Below are 16,408 nucleotides of genomic sequence, written 5' to 3' on the forward strand. Positions count from 1 at the left end.
GGCTAGCCCAATCTATGTGCATATTAAAGTCACCCATTATAACTGCTGCACCTTTATTGCATGCACCCCTAATTTCCTGTTTGATGCCCTCCCCAACATCACTACTACTGTTTGGAGGTCTGTACACAACTCCCACTAACGTTTTTTGCCCTTTGGTGTTTTGCAGCTCTACATATAAATTCCACATCATCCAAGCTAATGTCCTTCCTAACTATTGCATTAATCTCCTCTTTAACCAGCAATGCTACCCCACCTCCTTTTCCTTTTATTCTATCCTTCCTGAATGTTGAATACCCCTGGATGTTGAGTTCCCAGCCCTGATCATCCTGGAGCCACGTCTCCGTAATCCCAATCACATCATATTTGTTAACATCTATTTGCACAGTTAATTCATCCACCTTATTGCGGATACTCCTTGCATTAAGACACAAAGCCTTCAGGCTTGTTTTTTTAACACCCTTTGTCCTTTTAGAGTTCTGCCGCACAGTGGCCCTTCCTGTTCCCCGCCCCAGGCCTCTCCGTCTCCTGACTTTGCCTCCCTTTTGTCTTCCTCTGTCTCCCTGCATTGGTTCCCATCCCCCTGCCATATTAGTTTAACTCCTCCCCAACAACACTAGCAAACACTCCCCCTAGGACATTGGTTCCGGTCCTGCCCAGGTGCAGACCGTCCGGTTTGTACTGGTCCCACCTCCCCCAGAACCGGTTCCAATGCCCCAGGAATTTGAATCCCTCCCTGCTGCACCACTGCTCAAGCCACGTATTCATCTGCGCTATCCTGCGATTCCTACTCTGACTAGCACGTGGCACTGGTAGCAATCCCGAGATTACTACTTTTGAGATCCTACTTTTTAATTTAGCTCCTAGCTCCTTAAATTAGTTTCGTAGGACCTCATCCTTTTTTTTAACCTATGTCGTTGGTACCAATGTGCACCACGACAACTGGCTGTTCTCCCTCCCATTTCAGAATGTCCTGCACCAGCTCCGAGACATCCTTGACCCTTGCACCAGGGAGGCAACATACCATCCTGGAGTCTCGGTTGCGGCCGCAGAAACGCCTATCTATTCCCATCACAATTGAATCCCCTATGACTATCGCGCTCTCACTCTTTTTCTTGCCCTCCTGTGCAGCAGTGCCAGCCACGGTGCCATGAACTTGGCTGCTGCTGCCCTCCCCTGATGAGTCATCCCCCCCCCAACAGTACTCAAAACGGTGTATCTGTTTTGCAGGGGGATGACCACAGGGGACCCCTGCACTACCTTCCTTGCACTGCTCTTCCTGCTGGTCTTCCATTCCCTATCTGGCTGTGGACCCTTCTCCTGCGGTAAGACCAACTCGCTACACGTGCTACTCACGTCATTCTCAGCATCGTGGATGCTCCAGAGTGAATCCACCCTCAGCTCCAATTCCGTAACGCGGACCGTCAGGAGCTCGAGGCGGATACACTTCTCACACACGTAGTCGTCAGGGACACCGGAAGTGTCCCTGAGTTCCCACATGGCACAGGAGGAGCATATCACGTGACCGATCTCTCCTGCCATGCCTTAACCCTTAGATACCCTTAAATTGGTAATAACAATGTTACAGTTCACTTACTGATATAAAAAAGAAAAAGTAAAGCTACTCACCAATCACCAGCCAATCACTTACCCCATTGGCTGTGACGTCACCTTTTGATTCCTTTCTACTTCTATTTTGCTTTCTCTCCCGCTGTAGCTGCACCGGTACGCCTTTTATAGGCCGCTCCGACGCTGCTCCCACCTCTCGCCAACTGCCGCTGACTCTCGAGCTCCCGCTGGGCCTTTTATAGGCCGCTCCGATGCTGCTCCCACCTCTCGCCAACTGCCGCTGACTCTCGAGCTCCCGCTGGGCCTTTTATAGGCCGCTCCGATGCTGCTCCCACCTCTCGCCAACTGCCGCTGACCCTCGAGCTCCCGCTGGGCCTTTTATAGGCCGCTCCGACGCTGCTCCCACCTCTTGCCAACTGCCGCTGACTCTCGAGCTCCCGCTGGGCCTTTTATAGGCCGCTCCGATGCTGCTCCCACCTCTCGCCAACTGCCGCTGACCCTCGAGCTCCCGCTGGGCCTTTTATAGGCCGCTCCGACGCTGCTCCCACCTCTCGCCAACTGCCGCTCAAACCTACTTTGTTCAAATAAGTTGTTGACCCTGTACGACCCCCATAAGAATTTGGTTCTGACATGTGATGCATCGTCCTATGGGGTTGGGTGCGTGTTGCAGCAGGGTAACGCTGAGGGCCAACTCCAACCTGTGGCTTATGCCTCCAGGTCGTGCTCTCAAGCTGAACGGGGATATGGAATGGTTGAGAAGGAAGCACTTGCATGTGTCTATGGGGTGAAAAAGATGCATCAGTATCTTTTTGGCAGGAATTTCGAATTAGAAACGGATCACAAGCCATTAACATCCCTGCTGTCAGACAGCAAGGCTGTCAATGCCAATGTGTCAGCTAGCATACAGCGATGGGCTCTCACGCTCGCTGCGTATGACTACACCATCCGGCACTGGCCCGGCACCGAAAACTGCGCTGACGCACTCAGCAGGCTTCCACTGGCCACCACTGAGGGGGCAGCGGAGCAAAGCGCTGAGATGGTCATGGCTGTTGATGTCTTTGACAGCACAGGCTCCCCCATCACAGCCCGCCAGATCAAAATCTGGACAAACAGAGATCCCCTCCTATTCTTGATTAAGAAATGTGTCCTGACTGGGGAATGGGCGTCCGCACATGGAGCATGCCCTGAGGAAGTCAGACAGTTTCACAGACGGATGGATGAGCTCTCCATCCAAGCCGACTGCCTACTATGGGGCAGCCGGGTAGTCATGCCCCAGAGGGGCAGGGAGGCATTCGTCAGGGAACTCCACAGCGAACACCCAGGCATCATGCTGATGAAGACCATTGCCCGGTCACATGTTTGGTGGCCGGGAATTGATTCAGACCTGGAACACTGTGTTCGCAGGTGCACGACGTGTGCCCAGCTAGCTAATGCCCCCAGGGAGGCCCCGCTCAGCCCGTGGCCCTGGCCCACCAGGCCATAGTCACGTATTCACGTAGACTACGCGGGCCCGTTCATGGGAAAAATGTTTCTCATTGTGGTTGATGCGTACTCGAAATGGATCAAGTGCATCATTTTGAATTCGTGCAGAACATCCACCACTGTGGAGAGTCTGCGCATGGTCTTTGCGACCCACGGCTTGCCGGACATCCTTGTTAGCGATATTGACCCATGTTTCACAAGCTTCGAATTCCGGGAGTTCATGTCAGGTAATGGTATTAACCGTCAGGACGGCACCGTTCAAGCCTGCTTCCAATGGCCAGGTGGAACGTGTGGTCCAAATCATAAAACAAGGCATGCTCCGGATTCAAGGTCCCTCCCTTCAATGCCGCCTATCGCACCTCCTGCTGGCCTATAGGTCCCGACCGCATTTGCTCATGGGGGTCCCGCCCGCGGAGCTACTCATGAAACGAACACTCAAAACTCGGCTGTCCCTCATTCATTCAGTCCTGTCCGACATTGTTGAGGGCAAACGCCAGTCCCAAAATGAGTACCATGACCGAAATTCAAGGGGGAAATGTATAGAAATTGATGACCCCGTATTTGTTCTCAATCACGCTTTGGGGCCCAAATGGCTTGAGGGTACTGTAATAGACAAAGAGGGGAATAGGGTCATAGTGGTTAAACTTAACAATGGGTAGATACGCCGCAAGCATCTGGACCAAGTTTAAAAAAAGGTTCAGCATGGACACTGAGGAACTTGAGGAAGATCATGAGATGGTATTCACACCACCGCCAGTGAACGAGCAACAAGAACATTCAGCAGCATGCACAGTCCCTGCGGTCAGCCCGGGCAGGTCGGAATCACCACAGGTGACAGACACGCATACCAAGGCTCAACAACCAGAGCCCAACTGCGGTGCTCCACGTGAGAGCATCGACCACCCAAAAGACTTAACCTATGATCCCAATAAGGTGTTAAGGGGGAGGTGATATCATGTCTGTAACCTTTATGTAACAACACTGCAATTCTGTATATACGTAAGAAATGCACACCTTGACCACAGGGGGTCAACTTGTGGGAGACACTCTTCACCTGGTCATCCAGGTATATAAAGGGAGGTCCCACGCAGGATCATCACTTCTTGGTCCTGTGAATAAAAGTTCAGGTCATGGAGTGACCTTATCCATAGAATGTGCCTCGTGTGGATTTGTGGTATTGTGTAAGGACTTTACACTTACAATCCTTAATTAAATATGTGCCTTTTAATACATTCCTTAGTGCATATAATGACACTTGGAGGTATTAGAAAGGCATTTCTCAAGATTTCCTGTGAGTGGTAAAACTACAAGTGCATAGGCTGTGACAATTCATTATTTTGAATCTTCAGGCAATGGCATTACATTTGCCTCTCGCAATTTCTAGTATGTAACTTCAACCTGACTTTTAACTATCCTTTGACTATATTCTGTAAAATGCTTAACTTCTCATTGTCATTCAAAGTCGGCACAGGATATCTCAGGGTGACTGAAGATACCGTCATAGAAAATAACTCCACAGCTCACTATGAAAGATAACATATAAATGAGCCACATCTCTTACTTGTAAGCTATGGCTCAGTGGGTAGCACAATTGCCTGAGTCAGAAGGTTGTGGGTTCAGGTCCCACTCCAGGGACTTGGGCAAATAAAGCTAGGCTGACACTTGAGTGCAGTGCTGAGGGAGGGTTGCACTGTTGGAGATACTGTTTTTCAGATGAGATGTTAAACCGAGGCTCTGTCTGCTCTCTCAGGTGGACGTAAAAGATCCCATGGCACTATTTTGAAGAAGAGCAGGGGAGTTATTTTTGGTCTCCTGGCCAATATTTATCCCTCAATTAATATTGCAAAAAAACAGATTATCTGGTCATTATCACATTGTTGTTTGTGGGAGCTTGCTGTGACCAAGTTTGCTGCCGCGTTTCCTACATTACAACAGTGACTACACTCCAAAAGTACTTCATTGGCTGTAAAGTGCTTTGAGACATCCGGTGGTCGTGAAAGGCGCTATGTAAATGCAAGTGTTTTTTCCTTTTATTTGTCGCAACAAGCTCAGCCAGATTTATGCAGCCTTTTAATGGCCACACTGGAATTGCCTTTGTACATGACTTTACTGATCTATACAGAAGGCCGATGCCAATTTAGCAACAGGCGCATAAAGGAGACAATATATGCTGTGAAGTGAAAACCTGCAGCTACTCAGCTGTCAGAGCCGATACTTTACATGAAAGGAATACTGGCACTTTTGCAAGAAATCACAGTAAGAGAAAAGAGCTATTTTATAAAAGTAGTCTGACCGATTATTGTACTGGCAAATTGAGTTTAGCAGGCTGGTTGAAAAACTCACTTTGCATTCTCATGCACCAAACACACTGATAATCACACACTGTAAAGATGTACTTCTATTGTTAATTCATATTGTCTGATTCTAGAGACCAGGATGCTGAAGGATGGAAGTCATTTAAGGGAACTTTAGGTAAAAGAAAAGAAGAGCCTGATAATCAACCTCAGCATTCTTAGCATTTTTCCTGTTTCAGATGCTCCCGGTAGGACTGTTCCAACTGAGCTGGTGAGGAGGATGTAGGACATCTGTTTATCAGAACACAGATATGATACTCCTGATTTGAAAGGTGAAGCTTAAATAACTTGGGGTAAGCTATCACAATGCAGGAACACTGCACAAAATGATATGGAGCACAGGCGAGTAAAGGGAGTTGAGGTATAGATCAGCTGTGATCTAATTGAATGGTGAAACAAGATTGAGGGACTGAATGGCCTACTCTTGTACTATGTTCTAGCCTAGAAATTACAGTTGTACATATGAGTAGAGAAATACAATGCATTTCTCCAAGGCCCCATCTGCTCTCTCAGGTGAATGTAAAAGATCCCATGACACTATTTTGAAGAAGTGCATATAATATTCCTCCATCTACTATTCAAATTCGGGCATTAACCTGCTTATTTTAAATGGATTAATGTCTGTGCCACAGTAGCAGAATATTATACAAGCATATTTAACTATAATTTCAAGGCTATTATTGGTAATCTTAGTCTTGGCCTGTAATTTTACATTTTGACAGTTTAGCGTTCACTGGTCATGTATGTCTTAGTACACATTACGGGGTGACCCCTGACATGCTGCTCCCAGTGAATTGTGGCTCCAACAGGGAGCACATCTTGGAGTAATTCCAGGCACATAGTCCATTCGTCCAGAGGAGAGAACAGCTGTGCCTGCCAGCGATTTCCCAAGATGCGCTCCCTGTGAATGCAGCTTTCAGCGGGCGTGTTGGATTGTGGATTAGAATCATAGAACGGTACAGCACAGAAGGAGGCCATTCAGCTCTTTGCTGGAATCACGTAAATTCTAAATTATATTACCTAAGTTCTGTAACTTGTACAAATGTCAATGATTGGTATTTTCGACACTGTCTTAAATAAATAATTTTAAATATTGAAAACAGAAATTGTACTTTATTGTATTAGAACCATAATATATTTCACTTAATCAATATATCATGAGTAAAAAGGCATTGCTCTATATCAGGGGCTTAATGATGTTTAAGCATTAAGCAAAAAAAAGAATTGCTGGTATGGTCAGACACTGACATTATTATAGAATGATTAAAAAATACAAGCAGACCATTCGGTCCATCTTTAGCTATCTAATTATCCCAATTCCTCTGCCCTTCTGCCATATCTCTGCAAATCTTTCGCCTTTTAAGTATTTATCCAATTCCCTCTTGAACGCTATTATTGAATCTTCTTCCAACACCCTTTCAGGCAGTGCATTGCAGATCCTAACTAATTGCATTTCCCACATTACAACAGTGACTACACTTCAAAAAGTACTTCATCTGGTGGTTATGAAAGGTGCTATATAAATGCAAGTTTTGAAAAATTTCTTTGCATAAAGAAAATTCTCCTCATCTCACCTCTTGTTCTTTTACCAATTACTTTAAATCTGTATCCTCTGGTTATCAACTCTTAGAACATAAGAGCATAAGAAGTAGGAACAGGAGTAGGCTACACGGCCCCTCGAGCCTGCTCCGCCATTCAATAAGATCATGGCTGATCTGATCATGGACTCAGCTCCACTTCCCTGCCCGCTCCCCATAACCCCTTATCCCCTTATCGGTTAAGACAATGTCTATTTCTGACTTAAATTTATTCAATGTCCCAGCTTCCACAGGTCTCAGGCAGTGAATTCCACAGATTTACAACCCTCTAAGAGACAAAATTTCTCCTCATCTCAGTTTTAAATGGGCGGCCCCTTATTCTAAGATCATGCCCTCTAGTTCTAGTCTCCCCCATCAGTGGAAACATCCCCTCTGTATCCACCTTGTCAAGCCCCCTCATAATCTTAAATGTTTCGATAAGATCACCTCTCATTCTTCTGAATTCCAATGAGTAGAGGCCCAACCTACTCAACTTTTCCTCATAAGTCAATCCCCTCATCCCCGGAATCAACCTAGTGAATCTTCTCTGAACTGCCTCAAAGCAAGTATATCCTTTCGTAAATATGGAAACCAAAACTGCATGCAGTAGTCCAGGTGTGGCCTCACTAATACCTTATATAGCAGTAGCAAGACTTCCCTGCTTTTATACTCCATTCTCTTTGCAATAAAGGCCAAGATACCATTGGCCTTCCTGATTACTTGCTGTACCTGCATACTATCCTTTTGTGTTTCATGCACAAGTACCCCCAGGTCCCGCTGTACTGTGGCACTTTGCAATCTTTCTCCATTTAAATAATAACTTGCTCTTTGATTTTTTTCTGCCAAAGTGCATGATCTCACACTTTCCAACATTATACTCCATCTGCCAAATTTTTGCCCACTCACTTAGCCTGTCTATGTCCTTTTGTAGATTTTTTGTGTCCTCCTCACACATTTCTTTTCCTCCCATCTTTGTATTGTCAGCAAACTTCGCTGCATTAAACTCAGTCCCTTCTTCCAAGTCGTTAATATAGATTGTAAATAGTTGGGGTCCCAGCAGTGATCACTGCGGCACCCCACTAGTTACTGGTTGCCAACCAGAGAATGAACCATTTATCCCGACTCTCTGTTCTCGTTAGTTAGCTAATCCTCTATCCATGCTAATATATCACCTCCAACCCCGTGAACTTTTATCTTGTGCAGTAACCTTTTATGTGGCACCTTGTCAAATGCCTTCTGGAAGTCCAAATGCACCACATCCACTGGTTCCCCTTTATCCACCCTGTTCGTTACATCCTCAAAGAACTCCAGAAAATTTGTCAAAATGACTTCCCCTTCATAAATCCATACTGACTCTGCTTGACCGAATTTTGCTTTTCCAAATGTCCTGCTACTGCTTCTTTAACAATGGACTCCAACCTTTTCCCAACCACAGATGTTAGGCTAACTGGTCTATAGTTTCCTGCTTTTTGTCTGCCTCCTTTTTTAAATAGGGGCGTTATATTTGCAGTTTTCCAATCTGCTGGGACCTCCCCAGAATCCAAGGAATTTTGGTAAATTACAACCAATGCACTCACAATCCTTGCCGCTACTTCTTTTAAGATCCTAGGATACAAGCAATCAGGTCCAGGAGATTTATCTGCCTTTAGTCCCATTATTTTACTGAGTACCACCTCCTTAGTGATTGTGTTAAATTCCTTCCCCCCTATCCCTTGACTATCCACTGTTGGGATATTGTTAGTTTCCTCTACCATAAAGACTGATACAAAATATTTGTTCAGAGTTTCTGCCATCTCCATTTTCCCATTACTAATTCCCCAATCTCTTCTGGTACTGGAAACAGTTTCTCCTTATTTATTCTGTCAAAACCCTTCATGATTTTGAACACCTCTATTAAATTTCCCCTTAACCTGCTCTGCTCTAAGGAGAACAACCCCAGCTTCTCTAGACTCTTCAAGTAATTGCAGTCCTGCATCCCTGGTACCATTCTAGTACATCTCATTTGCAACCTCCCGAAGGCCTTGATAGCCTTACTTAAAGTGTGGTGCCCAAAATTGAACAATACTCCAGGTGAGGCCTAACCTAAAGGTTTAGCATAACTTCCTTGCTTTTGTACTCTATACCTCTGTTTATAAAGCCAAGGATCCTTTTAATAGCCTTCTCAACTTGTCCTGCCACCTTCAAAGATTTGTGTATGTACACCCCCAGGTCTCTCTCTTTTCTGCACCCTCTTTAAAATTGTACCATTTATTTTATATTGCCTCTCCTCATTCTTCCTAGCAAAATACATCATTTCACACTTCTCTGTGTTAAACTGCATCTGCCTGCCCATATGTCTGCCCATTTCACCAGTCTGCCTGTGTCCTCCTGAAGTCTGTTACTATCTTCCTCATTGGATACTACTCACTGTTTATCAAGTTAATTGTTACTCTCATAACTTGTCAACCTTGTCAAATAATGTTTGGGGGAAAAATATGTTTCTAATTTTTTTTAAACCTAATCCATATCCATAGTTTTTAATCTAAAATGATTGCTGGTCTCACCAGCTCCCAGCAAATTGTTTACACAAAGACACTTGTAGGACAAACTGAAACAATCTAAATGTGACATTCTCAACGAGTACACCAGGGGGGTTATAGCACTGTCATTGCCAGTCACAGAGTTGAATTAGGTCTTGCCATGATCCAATCAGGGAATAATGAATAACAAAGTGTGCCTATATCAGGGGTTTTACCATAGGACCAAAGTTCAGTGCTAAATCAGTATCAGTGTTGTGATGTATATTGTATATTGCTTGAAATTCAATATTGTCATCAGACTAATAGATTAGAAATAATATCACAGAAAATAATATAACTTTTAGTGTTTCTTTGTAAATGTTACACTTATGAAGTTAAAGGACACTGAGGAATGGGAAACTTGTTATTTCATCAACCATTGTGAACAGCAAAGAAAGAAATACTTGGATTTATATCGCACCTTTCACAACCACTGGACATCTCAAAGCACTTTACAACCAATGAAGTACTTTTGGAGTGTACTCACTGTTGTAATGTAGGAAACGCAGCATCCAATTTGCATACAGCAAGCTCCCACAAACAGCATTGTGATAATGACCAGATAATTTGTTTTTGAGATTTTGATTGAGAGACAAATATTGGCCAGGACACCGGGGATAACTCCCTTGCTCTTCTTCGAAATACTGCCATGGGATTTTTTACATCCACCTGAGAGAGCATACGGGGCCTCGGTTTAACGTCTCATCCGAAAGTCAGCACTTCCGACAGTGCAGCACTCCCTCAGTACTGCAGTGGAGTGTCAGCCTAGATTTATGTGCTCAAATCCCTTGAGTGGGACTTGAACGCACAATCGTCTGACTCAGAGGTGAGAGTGCTACCCACTGCACTGAGCCACAGCTGACAATAGCAAGTATATTCAGGTTAAGTGTAGCAAGGTGAGATGCAGAGTAAACCTCTCTTTACTACCTTCGAACAATGTTCCTCAGATCCAACTTCAGTTGAACACTCTTACTGCACTAACGCGATATTTTTTCATTTCCCACAGCAGCCTTCCTGTGGCTTCGCCAAGTGATTTAGTGCCAACAGGTGTCAAATTGGGGGCAGTTTTGTGTTGTCAGACATTGCCCACAAGGAACTGTACTGAGGCTGCCCAAGCTCTTCATTCTGGCCTGGATATGGACCCTGCTACCAATTACTTTGATGTGGTACAGGAACAAGTAGGAATAATTAAAACTAAAAATAGCTACTGATATTGATCCTATGGTAATTCAATAGGAAATAATGGATGTTAGCAAATGAGTAATAGAGCTGTTATTTAATCTAATCTGCTCTTGTTTATGACATCATGCAATCATGAAGATTAAATTGCAGCCTTATTGTCAACTCCCTAAAATAGTGTTATATGTGATATATACTGTTGTCTCAAATAGCCCTATCGTTTTGTATCCCACTTATATTATATTATAACCTTTTGGAAATCAAGTTTCAGTATTATTTTGGTGATGATGACTGTAGCTTTTACACATAGTATTCAGCAATATCTCCTCTCGGTCTCCCATCATACACAATATTACTCTAATCTGACCTCATCACCTGCTGCTATCCAGGGACAAGTCCATCCTAAACAAAACCACAAGTTTCCGCTCTATCAGTTTAAGCATCACTGAGTCTCCTAGAGCAGCAATCCAAACTGCCTTATTCGCCACTCCCATCACAATTTTCCTGAGGTTCATTTCTCTAATCTCCTCTCTGACCCATTTTCCTCTTCCACTGCCCCCTTTCTGATGCCTATGCAGGTTTTCAACCACTGTCCTACTCCATATCACCCTCCAGGAAGTTTGCTCCCTTGCAAGTAAGTACACCATCTTGGATGAGTCTATTGATATCCTGCATCTGACAGGAACCTGGCTCACAAGTGGTGACTCTGATCTCACTGAAACTGCCTCACCCGCCTGCACCTCCCCTACCAGAACTGTAGTGGTGGCATGGTTCTCATTGCCAGGTCATCTAGGACTCTTCACTTACCCTTCCCATAATGCAAAGTGTGAGGAGTTTATGGATATTTGCATCTCTAAAATTGAGACTATCCATGTTGCTGCCTCAGGTACCAATCCTCCTACCCATCCTTCACCCCATTGAGATTTCTCGTGACCTGGCCAATATTTATCCCTCAATGAATGTAACATAAACAGATTATCTGGTCATTATCACATTGCTGTTTGTGGGAGCTTGCTGTTTGCAAATTTGCTGCTGCATTTCCTACATTACAACAGTGACTACACTCCAAAAGTACTTCATTGGCTGTAAAGCGCTTTGAGACGTCCGGTGGCCATGAAAGGCGTTATATAAATACAAGTCTTTCTTTCTTTCTTTAGAAACTGCACATCATCCCTGATTCCATCCCTCATCCTGCCTGATCACTCCAACTGATCCACAATCTCAGTCTCCTACTGTATCCATCATAGAATCATAGAAATTTACGAGACAGAAGGAGGTCATTTGACCGACTGTGTCTGTGTGGACCGAAAAGGAGCTATCCAGCCTAATCCCACTTTCCAGCTCTTGGTCCGTATCCTTGAAGGTTACGGCACTTCAAGTTCACATTCAAGTACTTTTTAAATGTAATGAGGGTTTCTGCCTCTACCATCCTTTCAGGCTGTGAGTTCCAGACCCCCACCACCCTCTGGGTGAATAAAGTTATCCTCAACTCCCCTCTAATCCTTCTACATATTACTTTAAATCTATGGCTCTGGTTGTTGACCCCTCTGCTAAGGGAAATAGGTCCGTCCGATCCACTCTATCCAGGCCCCTCATAATCTTATACACCTCAATAAGGTCTCCCCTCAGCCTCCTCTGTTCCAAAGAAAACAAACCCAGCCTATCCAATCTTTTCTCATAGCTAACTGCTTATTACCACTTCAGCAACATTAACTAACTATCTTTGCTGTCAAAATATTTATCCTCGCTTTTGTTACATTCAGACTTAACTTTTCGAGTGTCCTCTTTGCCATTTTCCTGATCTCAACTCTACACAACTCTCACTCATCCAAAACTCTATTGACGATATCCTGTCCTGCCCTATATTGTACTTATCTTTGCTGATCTCTATTGGATTCCCATCTCCAAAGCAAAGAGTTAAAAATCCTCAACCTATTTACAAATCTCTCCATGGCCTTGCCCCACATTACCATTGCAAACTCCTCCAGCCTTTCATGCCAATGCTCCAATTCTGGTCTCCTATGTCTCGTCCTGTCCCTCTGCACAGCTCCACTTTAGATGGAACAGCCCTCAATGTTTCAATCCTACTCTCTAGAACCGCCTCCTCCCCCACTCTCTCTACTTTGCTACCTCTCTCTCACCTTTAAAAACTTCTTCAAACTCAGTCATTTCAATCATGCTTTCAGTCATCTTTTCTTACTCTTCTATCACTTGATATCTGTTGTGTAGGGCTGTCCTATATTAAATGCACCGTACAAATGCACGATTTATGCTGTTCAATCAATGTCATTTTAGCACTAATTAAATGGCTGTTAACATTACTTTTGCTTTAGTGGTACTTTATAGGATACATGATCCAACAACAACTTACATTGTAAGTGTTAGCAGACAAATTTGGACACCAAGCCACATAACAAGATATTAAGACAGGTGACCAGGAGGTAGGTTTTAAGGAGTGTCTTAAAGGAGGAAAGAGAGGTAGAGAGGCGGAGAGGTTTAGGGAGGGAATTTAAGAGCTTGGGACCCAAGCAGCTGAAGGCACAGCCCAAATTCTGGGGCAAAAAAAATTCAGGTTGCACAAGAGGCCTGAATTGGAGGAATGCAGAGTTCTTGGGTGGTTGTGGGGCTGGAGGAAATTACAGAGATAAGGAGGAGTGAGGCCATGAAGGGATTTGAACACAAGGATGAGAATTGTAAATGTGAGGTGTTGTTGGACTAAGAGCCAATGTTGGTCAGCCCCTGAGAGGGACTTGGTACAAGTTAAAACATGGGCAGCAGAGTTTTACGTAGGGTGGAGGATGGGAGGCCGGCCAGGACAGTATTGGAATTGTCAAGTCTGGAGCTAACAAAGGCATGGATTAAGGTTACAGCAGCAGAAGGTCTGAGGCAGGGATAGTTACTGGTGTAACTATGTAGGTAGAAGTAGGCAGTCTTGATGTTGGATTGACCTATCTAACATCCTTATCCGTTGCCGTGGGGAGAGAGAGAGAGTGCGGGGAGAGGGGGAGAGGGTGAGAGTGCGGGGAGAGGGTGAGAGTGCGGGGAGAGGGTAAGAGTGCGGGGAGAGTGCGGGGAGAGTGCGGGGAGAGTGCGGGGAGAGTGCGGGGAGAGGGCGGGGAGAGTGCGGGGAGAAGGGGAGAGGGAGAGAGGGAGAGCGCGGCGAGGGAGAGAGGGAGAGCGCGGCGAGGGAGAGAGGGAGGGCGCGGCGAGGGAGGGAGGGAGGGAGAGCGCGGCGAGGGAGAGAGGGAGAGCGCGGCGAGGGAGAGAGGGAGAGCGCGGCGAGGGAGAGAGGGAGAGCGCGGCGAGGGAGAGTGCGGCGAGGCAGAGAGGGAGAGTGCGGCGAGGGAGAGAGGGAGAGTGCGGAGAGGGAGAGTGCGGCGAGGGAGGGAGGGAGAGTGCGGGGAGAGGGGGAGAGTGCGGCGAGGGAGAGAGGGAGAGTGCGGCGAGGGAGAGAGGGAGAGTGCGGTGAGGGAGGGAGGGAGAGTGCGGGGAGAGGGGGAGAGTGCGGCGAGGGAGAGGGGGAGAGTGCGGGGAGAGGGGGAGAGTGCGGGGAGGGGGCGAGAGTGCGGGGAGGGGGCGAGAGTGCGGGGAGAGGGGGAGAGTGCGGGGAGAGGGGGAGAGGGGGAGAGTGCGGGGAGAGGGGGAGAGTGCCTGGAGAGGGGGAGAGTGCCTGGAGAGGGGGAGAGGGGTGCAGAGAGTATGGGGCAGGATGAGATAATGCGGGGAGTGGGGGACAGTGCAGTGAGAGAAGGAGAGATTACCGAAAGAGGGGGAGTGGGGGAGAGAATGCAGGGAGAGCGGGAGAGTGCAGTGAGAGGGGGAAAGGGTGAGCGAGGGAGAAAGTGCGGGGTGAAGGGAAGAGAGTACGGGGAGAAGGGGAGAGTGCGAGGAGAGGGAGAGAGGAAGAGCGCGGCGAGGGAGGGAGGGAGAGCGCGGCGAGGGAGGGAGGGAGAGCGCGGCGAGGGAGAGAGGGAGAGTGCGGCGAGGGAGAGAGGGAGAGCGTGGCGAGGGAGAGAGGGAGAGCGTGGCGAGGGAGAGTGCGGCGAGGCAGAGAGGGAGAGTGCGGCGAGGCAGAGAGGGAGAGTGCGGCGAGGGAGAGAGGGAGAGTGCGGCGAGGGAGGGAGGGAGAGTGCGGCAAGGGAGAGGGGGAGAGTGCGGCGAGGGAGAGGGGGAGAGTGCGGCGAGGGAGAGGGGGAGAGTGCGGCGAGGGGGCGAGAGTGCGGGGAGGGGGCGAGAGTGCGGGGAGAGGGCGAGAGTGCGGGGAGAGGGCGAGAGTGCGGGGAGAGGGGGAGAGTGCCTGGAGAGGGGGAGAGGGGGGCAGAGAGTATGGGGCAGGATGAGATAATGCGGGGAGTGGGGGACAGTGCAGTGAGAGAAGGAGAGATTACCGAAAGAGGGGGAGTGGTGGAGAGAATGCAGGGAGAGCGGGAGAGTGCAATGAGAGGGGGAAAGGGTGAGCGAGGGAGAAAGTGCGGGGTGAAGGGAAGAGAGTATGGGGAGAAGATGGGAGTGCGAGGAGAGAGAGAGAGGGAGAGCGCGGCGAGGGAGAGAGGGAGAGCGCGGCGAGGGAGAGAGGGAGAGTGCGGCGAGGGAGGAAGGGAGAGCGCGGCGAGGGAGGGAGGGAGAGCGCGGCGAGGGAGAGAGGGAGAGCGCGGCGAGGGAGAGAGGGAGAGCGCGGCGAGGGAGAGAGGGAGAGCGCGGCGAGGGAGAGTGCGGCGAGGCAGAGAGGGAGAGTGCGGCGAGGGAGAGAGGGAGAGTGCGGCGAGGGAGAGAGGGAGAGTGCGGCGAGGGAGGGAGGGAGAGTGCGGGGAGAGGGGGAGAGTGTGGCGAGGGAGAGGGGGAGAGTGCGGCGAGGGAGAGGGGGAGAGTGCGGGGAGAGGGGGAGAGTGGGGCAGAGAGTATGGGGCAGGATGAGATAATGCGGGGAGTGGGGGACAGTGCAGTGAGAGAAGGAGAGATTACCGAAAGAGGGGGAGTGGTGGAGAGAATGCAGGGAGAGCGGGAGAGTGCAGTGAGAGGGGGAAAGGGTGAGCGAGGGAGAAAGTACGGGGAGAAGGGGAGAGTGCGAGGAGAGGAGGAGAGCGCGGGGAGAGAGGGAGAGCGCGGGGAGAGAGGGAGAGCGTGGGGAGAGAGGGAGAGCGCGGGGAGAGAGGGAGAGCGCGGGGAGAGAGGGAGAGCGCGACGAGGGAGAGAGGGAGAGCGCGGCGAGGGAGAGAGGGAGAGCGCGGCGAGGGAGAGAGGGAGAGCGCGGCGAGGGAGAGAGGGAGAGCGCGGCGAGGGAGAGCGCGGCGAGGGAGAGAGGGAGAGCGCGGCGAGGGAGAGAGGGAGAGCGCGGCGAGGGAGAGAGGGAGAGAGCGGCGAGGGAGAGAGGGAGAGCGCGGCGAGGGAGAGAGGGAGAGCGCGGCGAGGGAGAGAGGGAGAGGGCGGCGAGGGAGAGAGGGAGAGCGCGGCGAGGGAGAGAGGGAGAGCGCGGCGAGGGAGGGAGGGAGAGCGCGGCGAGGGAGGGAGGGAGAGCGCGGCGAGGGAGGGAGGGAAAGCGCGGCGAGGGAGGGAGGGAGAGCGCGGCGAGGGAGGGAGGGAGAGCGTGGCGAGGGAGGGAGGGAGAGCGTGGCGAGGGAGGGAGGGAGAGCGCGGCGAGGGAGGGAGAGCGCGGCGAGGGAGGGAGGGAGAGCGCGGCGAGGGAGGGAGGGAA

The 16,408-nt window shown here is 48.7% G+C and overlaps 1 long non-coding RNA gene across 1 annotated transcript in view; it reads left to right on the top strand.

The window, feature by feature from the left end:
• Positions 1-13,690, top strand: part of LOC139248513 (uncharacterized) — a 48,747-nt gene extending 35,057 nt beyond the window's left edge. Inside the window, exon 3 of the long non-coding RNA XR_011591058.1 lies at positions 10,544-13,690. This is a non-coding gene — a long non-coding RNA (uncharacterized lncRNA). The remainder of the gene's footprint in view (positions 1-10,543) is intronic.
• The last annotated feature ends 2,718 nt before the right edge of the window (positions 13,691-16,408 follow it).

This window comes from Pristiophorus japonicus, chromosome 1, assembly GCF_044704955.1.
Source record: "Pristiophorus japonicus isolate sPriJap1 chromosome 1, sPriJap1.hap1, whole genome shotgun sequence".
Classification (NCBI taxonomy): domain Eukaryota; kingdom Metazoa; phylum Chordata; class Chondrichthyes; family Pristiophoridae; genus Pristiophorus; species Pristiophorus japonicus.